The 6,714-nt window shown below is 51.4% G+C and overlaps 1 pseudogene; it reads left to right on the forward strand.

The window, feature by feature from the left end:
• The first annotated feature begins 3,880 nt into the window (after nucleotides 1-3,880).
• Nucleotides 3,881-5,735, forward strand: LOC116856699 (annotated as a pseudogene).
• Nucleotides 5,736-6,714: the final 979 nt, after the last annotated feature.

The following is a 6,714-nucleotide window of genomic DNA, read 5'->3' on the forward strand; positions in this document are numbered from 1 at the left end:
CTCCGAAGAGAGCGGCCCCTCCCCGTCTTACAGGCTACCTTTTATTGGGTAAAACTGCAACCCGTATCTTGGTATCTCAACCCACCGGGTTTGTGTGTCTCTTGCTGATTGGCTAGTTCCATCCGGTCTGGTGACTTGTTATTCAAGATTATCCCATATCAGGAACCGTTACAAACCGTACTTCCCGGGAAGGCTTAGTCAGCTAACATATTCAGTGTCAATAATACGGTGGTCGTCCTTCCCCAGATGGAGTCCTTTTGGTTTGGGCAAGACCTTCTCACTGTTACAAACAGTACTTCGTACTGATCGGATGTCTCCATCTGGCCTGACGCGTCCTTGTATTCTGGGCTCCGTTATCAGGAACTGGCTGACTGCATTTTACTGGCTTCCCGGACTTGTTTCTAAGTAAGTTTCTCTGGGCGGAGCGGGGCAGGGTCAATTTACGTTTACTGCTCAGACAACAAAATGGCTGTTTAACCGAGATGGAGTCGCTCTGGCTACATAGGCCCTTACCCTCATCACTCTGTCAGCCGTTGGGCAAGAGGAACGGCAGTGTTTTCTGTCTCCTGGGGTCACGTGCTCTTATGAATTCTTTGTTTTTCCCTTTGGGGCTGACGCATCCTGGACTTTGGGGGATCTTGAACGGAGGAGGTAGAGGAGAGTGTCCACGGCATATGAACAGAGGAGGGACATGGCTTCTGTTTTTCAGCAAAATGGGGCGAGAAAGCTCAGCTCCAGAACTGCCCTTGAACAAGCGGCTGTGGCTGTGGGGGAGGAGCAGGAGGTGAACGGGACACCCCGGCCGGGCTCTCCTCAGTCAGAAGACCTGCCATTCGCTTTTTCTCTGCAGCTGTGGTAGCATGAACAGGAAAAACAAGAAACCAGTGTTGTTATTATTTTGATCCTGAAGGAGGACAACGAGATCTCAGAGGCTTAGAAAGAAGCAACAGATCCTGCAGGAAATTTTGTGCCAGGGGCGGGATTTTGTACGGATCTCCATTTTGAGCAAGTTCCCGCTTCCTACAGATATCCCCGGTCTTTCACCATCGTGGCAGATACCTTTTGTCTCCTCCTCCCTCCTTAATTCCAACGTCCTTTAAGTATTTTCTCTCAGGACAAGGACCGGAACAGAAGCACTGGTCCTTCCTGGGTCCTGAGCCACCCCCATCCTCAGACTGGAGTTGCCCCAGCAGCTCCCCTGGGCCTCCAGCCCCTGGCACTGTGGGCCTTGGGACTTGTCAGCTGCACAACAGTTGAGCCAATCCCTTAGGATAAATCATGTAGGGGCACCTGGGTGGCTCAGTGGGTTAAGCCTCTGCCGTTGGCTCAGGTCATGATCTCAGGGTCCTGGGATCGAGTCCCGTATCGGGCTCTCTGCTCAGTGGAGAGCCTGCTCCCCCCTCTCTGTCTGCCTGCCTCTCTGCCTATTTGTGATCTCTCTGTCTGTCAAATAAATAAATAAAATCTTAAAAAAAAAGAATAAATCACATAGCCAATTCTTTATAATAAAACTCTTTATGTATGTGTACACACACACACACACAAACACGTGTAACAATCCCAAAATCTGAGTCCTATCTGAGTCTGGTTTGCTCTGTGTGTCCAGACTGTCCTTGCTTCTCAGCGTGCCTTGCGCCGACGTGCCAAGCTGGACTCGACCTACGGGAATCCGGAAGTGAGGTAAGGAGGGCTGCAGTAGGAGCGTGTGTCTTCATCTGTCTGGGAGTCGGGCTGTGCTCATGTTTGCTGCAGCCATAAGTGCAGGCGGTTTTCTCCAGGACTCCTGTCTCATTTCGTTGTTGTCTGTGGGTTTCCCTAAGAAGCCCTTCTTAAATAGAGTTTGTGCCTTGCTGGTCTTTTGGCTTTAAGTCACTGTTTTTACACCAAAGCCCTGTCAGTGTGGTAGCAGGAATGGGTGGGGGAAGCACGATCTTGAAATTAAATCACCCTCTCTTAGTGGGTCTGTGACAGGCTGTGATCATCACAATTTACTGAGCTTTCCCTCCCCCCATCCCCACTTTGGATGAAATGGATGATCTGGTCAATTCCCACCTGTGTATCACCATTTGATTCCAGCCTCTCTCTTCTCCCCTCTGCTCTGGTCTTAGTGGACTTCCTTTATTTATTTACTTGAATGCCTCATCCCATCTTTGTTCTCAGAAGCTGCTGTGACGAGCTGGAACTAAGATGCTTCTCTGGGAAGGTGCTCAATTAATAAAAAGATTTGGCTACGCATTTTGGAGGTTTAATGGAGATTTGGAGGTTTAAAAGGTTCATTATTAACACCATTTTCAATGTTTAAGGGAAATATACACTAAAACCATAAAAGACAAATAAATTGCATGTATAAAAACATAAGGTGGATATAAAATTATCATTTTATATGATTTTATATCTGGAAAAATCAAAAGACTAAACCAAGGGGCACCTGGTGGCTTTGTCAGATAAGCATCCAACTCTTGATTTCAGGTCAAGTCATGATCTCAGGGTCCTGGGATTGAGCCCCACATCGGGCTCCGTGCTCCTGCTGGAGTCTGCTTGAGATTTTCTTTCTCCCTCTCCCTCTGCCACTTCCCCTACACACACACACACACACACACACACACACATTTTCCTTAAAATAAATAAATCTTAAAAGAAGGAAAAAACCAATAAGCTCCTATAAGTGATCAGAAAACCTGATAAATTAATGAATGCTATTGAAATAAAAACCATAAGAACTGACTAACATACAAACAATAACTAATTAGACATAACTTGTGATTTAAAGGATAATAATCCCTCCCAGCAACAACAAAAAATAAAATGCCTAAAAATAGACTTGAAAATTGTGCAAACATTCTGTATAAAGGAAACTTCTGGGGCTCTGGAGCAAATAGAACTCTCACATGACGTCTGGTGAAAATGTAAATTGGTAGAACCTCTTTGGGAAAGTCCATAGTACCCAGGAAACCCAGATATTACACATAATCAGTACTGAGCTATCCTCCCAGAGGGACACACCCAGCAGACATATGCGATTCCTTTCCATGCAAGGAAATGTCTGTGATATTTATAGTGGTGGTACTCAGAATAGCACAAAAACTGGAAACAATGTTAGTGCCCACCAAGGGGCAAGTGTTCTCCCAAAGAGAGAAAGAAGGAAAAATGGTAACTGTGCGAGGAGGTGGATATGTTAATTAGCTTGATTGTGGTGACTATTTCTCAGTGTATGCTTATATCAAATCATCAAGTTGTGTACCTTGAATAGATACATTTTTTATTTGCCAATTTTTAAAAACTGTCAATAAGTGATTTTTATTTTTCAAAGTTATACCTCAATATAATTGGATGTATTGCTGGAAATATAGCTGGAAAATAAAGTAAAAAACAGACTATACATTTAACGTAATTCCTGTCAAAATACCACCAACTTTTCCAGAGAACTGGAACGAATAATCCTAAAATTTTTATGGAACCAGAAAAGACCCCAAATAGCAAAAAAGAATTTTGAAAAAGAAAACCAAAGCTTGTGGCATCACCACTTCAAGCTCCTTTACAAAGTTGTAATCATCAAGACAGTATGACACTGGCACAAAAACAGACACGTAGATGGGTGGAACAGAATAGAGAGCCCAGAAATGAACCCACAACTGTATGATCAATTAATCTTCGACAAAACAGGAAAGAATATCCAATGGAAAAAAGACAGTCTCTTTAAGAACAGGGTTCTCCCCTACATGCTGATGTTCAGGGTAAGGCAGGGCCATGACCTTTTCACTGTTGTGTCACCAGCTCTTTGGACCTTGCCTGACTCACCATAGGTAGTTACACCTGCTCGATAAATGAAAGAAGGAAGGAAGGAACGAACGAATTCTGTTTGGGACTCTTTCAGGCAAGCATGGGAGGATGGAAGATGGCAAGAGATGAAGAAAATGCCTATGGTCAGAATGTGCTCGTGGTGTGTACTTGGTGTGTACTTGGACTAACTCAAGACTGAACAGACACGAATCCCAGAGGTGTCTCCATGCTGGGGGGAGACAGCAAGAGCCCTGATTTGCCTCTGAGCCTGCCCTACTGAGAGATAGTCAGTGCTTTGACTACTCTGTGCCTCCACACCACAAGGGTAAACTGAGGATAAGAAATCTACTCTGACCCCCACAGACTAGGAGGTAGAAGGAATGAGATCATGAACTAGAGGGAACATGATTTACCAAGTAGAATGTGCTAGAGAACAAGGATTGGGGCCTAGCAGGTATCTTCCTGCCAGCAGGTGTAAGAGAGGGAGGAGGGGAAGGCCAAAGGCAGGAGGAAGGGCTGTCTCTGAGCCGCCCGGAGAATCAGCTGTCACCTCTCCTCTGTCACCTCTCCCCTCCCTGCAGAAGAGGTTTAACACTCTGATGAAGCAGCTTCCCCGAGAGTCACTCAGCGGGCAAAGCTGGGACTGAGATTCCAGCCCAGGGTGGCCGGGCCTCCAGACACCCCTTCACTCGAAGGCCTCCCGTTCCCTCCCTCCTCTCCTGGCTGGGGCGGCATCCCGGAGAAGCATTCCAGAGGCCAGGGCAGGCGCACAGCGTGGATGCCAGAGATTGTGTCAGCAGAAGCCAGGGCCTGCCATCGTCGACGGGTGCTCTCCAGAGAGCGGCGCAAAGCTGCTGGAGCGGGTACCGGTGCATGCGCTGCAGCCGAAGACAAGAGAGACGGGGAGAGACAGACGCCCCTGAGTGGAACAAGCTCAGACCGGAGCCCCGAGGAAAGGCTCGGTTGGAGAAGCAGAAGCCCAAGGCCTGGCGCTCTCCTGTGCGCCACAGACACCCCTGAGGCCCGGGAGAGCGGGAGGCGGGCTCCCCTTCGCTCCGAGGGCTCTGAGGGGGCAGCCCACGCCTACTCCGTCCTCACGGGTCCCCAGGACTGGGACGACGCGCCGCCCGCGCACGAGCCCCGCCTCGGGCTCATCCTGGCCGGCAAGACCGGCGCGGGCAAAAGCGCCACCGGCAGCAGCATCCTGGGCCACACGCGCTTCCCGTCCAGGCTCGCGGCCACCGCGGTGACCAGGGCCTGAGCCCTGGGTAGCCGCCGCTGGGGCCGCTGGCGCCCGGAGGTCACCGACACCTCGGACCTGTTCGGCGTCGAAGGCGGCCGTGCCGACCCCGACTGAGCCGAGCGCGGCCGCTGCCACCTGCTGTCGGCGTCCGGCCGCGTGCGCTGCTGCTGGTCACCCCGCCGGGCCGCTTCCCCACCCGGGACGAGCCTGCCGTGCGCGGCGTCCGCCAGCTGTCCTGGCGCCGGCGGTCGTCGTCTTCACCCGCCGCGAGGACCTGGAGGGGGCTTCGCTGCACGACTATGTGCACGACACCGACGACCGCGCGCCGCGGGCCCTGGTGGCCGAGTGCGGCGGCCGCGTGTGCGCCCTCAATAGCAGGGCGGCGGCAGCCGAGCGCCGGGCGCGGGTGGACGAGCTGCTGGCGCGGGAGCCCCCGGGCGCGCCCTTCACCGACGCCGTGTACCGCCTGGCGGCGACCCTGCGCCACGCGCCCCCGGACTACAGGCCCGGCAGGGGGCCAAGCGGCTGGCGACCCGCCCCTGGGGGCGGGGCCGGGGGCGGTGCGGGCTGGAGAGGGCGCGGCGCAGGTGGCGGCGGGAGCTCCTGCCGCTGGGGGCTGCGCTGCTGCTGGGCTGCTGCTCCGGCGCCTGGGACCAAAGGCCTTGCAGGAGGTCAGTCCCCACTTGACATGGGTCAAGGTCCCATGAACTGATGAGCACTTCACCGCTGGTGATGTGTACCTTCAGGGTCCACAGGCTCTTCTGTCCTCCTTCCTTAGCCGAAATTACCAAAGCAGAATCCTGCCAGGGCCCGTCTCCCGCAAAACCTTCCCCTGGGACATCGCCCTCCCTGCGCTCTCCTTTCACTGAAGCCAGACATCCAGCGCTGCCTTCCTCTGTTTTCCCTGAGCTCAGACTGCCCTTCCCCGTCATGGGATTGTCTTCGGTCCTGTCTTTGCCTTCATGTCTCCTGGACTCCCCCACGGCCCCACGGGGAGCAGCCAACAAAGCAGAGCCTCAGTCCATCAGTCCATCCTCCTTTACTTGAGTTGAATCTGAGTTGAATTAATAAATATACGAAACCATCACATTGTGTTAGAGGAAATGGGTATTTCCTTTACATGGTGGATGTTTATTATGCCTTACATTCCTGTTGAACAGACACTAAGTCCTGTCCTTCCTAACAGAGTCTGCAGAAGCCATCCGCCCCAGTGCAAGCACACCCACGCCCACTTAGGCAGGTGATCCGAAGAACAGAAACGTTGGTGTAAAACTGTCCATCCGCCAGCAAGGTGACGTCTCCCCGGGTGTGGCCATTCCCACTCCTCTGCAGCTTGAAGGCAGACCTAAAAGACAACTAACTTGGTTTTTAAATGGGTAAAAAAGTTGATTAGACATTTCTCTAAAGAAGATACACAAACAGTCAGTAAACGCACGAAAAGATGCTCAACGTCATGAGGCAGCAGGAAATGCAAATCAAAACCAAAATAAGATGCCACTTCATATTCACAGGATGGTTATAATTTTCAAAAAAGCAAAAAGGAAAACTAACAAATACCAGTGAGGGTGTGGAGAGATTGGCCCCTGATACATTGCCGGTAAGGGTGTCACATGGAGCAACCGTCCGAAACAGAGTCCGGCAGGTCCTCAAAACATTAAACACAGAGGTACCATGTGACTCAGGAGCCCCAT

Source organism: Lontra canadensis, unplaced genomic scaffold (genome assembly GCF_010015895.1).
Source record: "Lontra canadensis isolate GAN:19392208 unplaced genomic scaffold, GSC_riverotter_1.0 scaffold111, whole genome shotgun sequence".
Lineage (NCBI taxonomy): Eukaryota > Metazoa > Chordata > Mammalia > Carnivora > Mustelidae > Lontra > Lontra canadensis.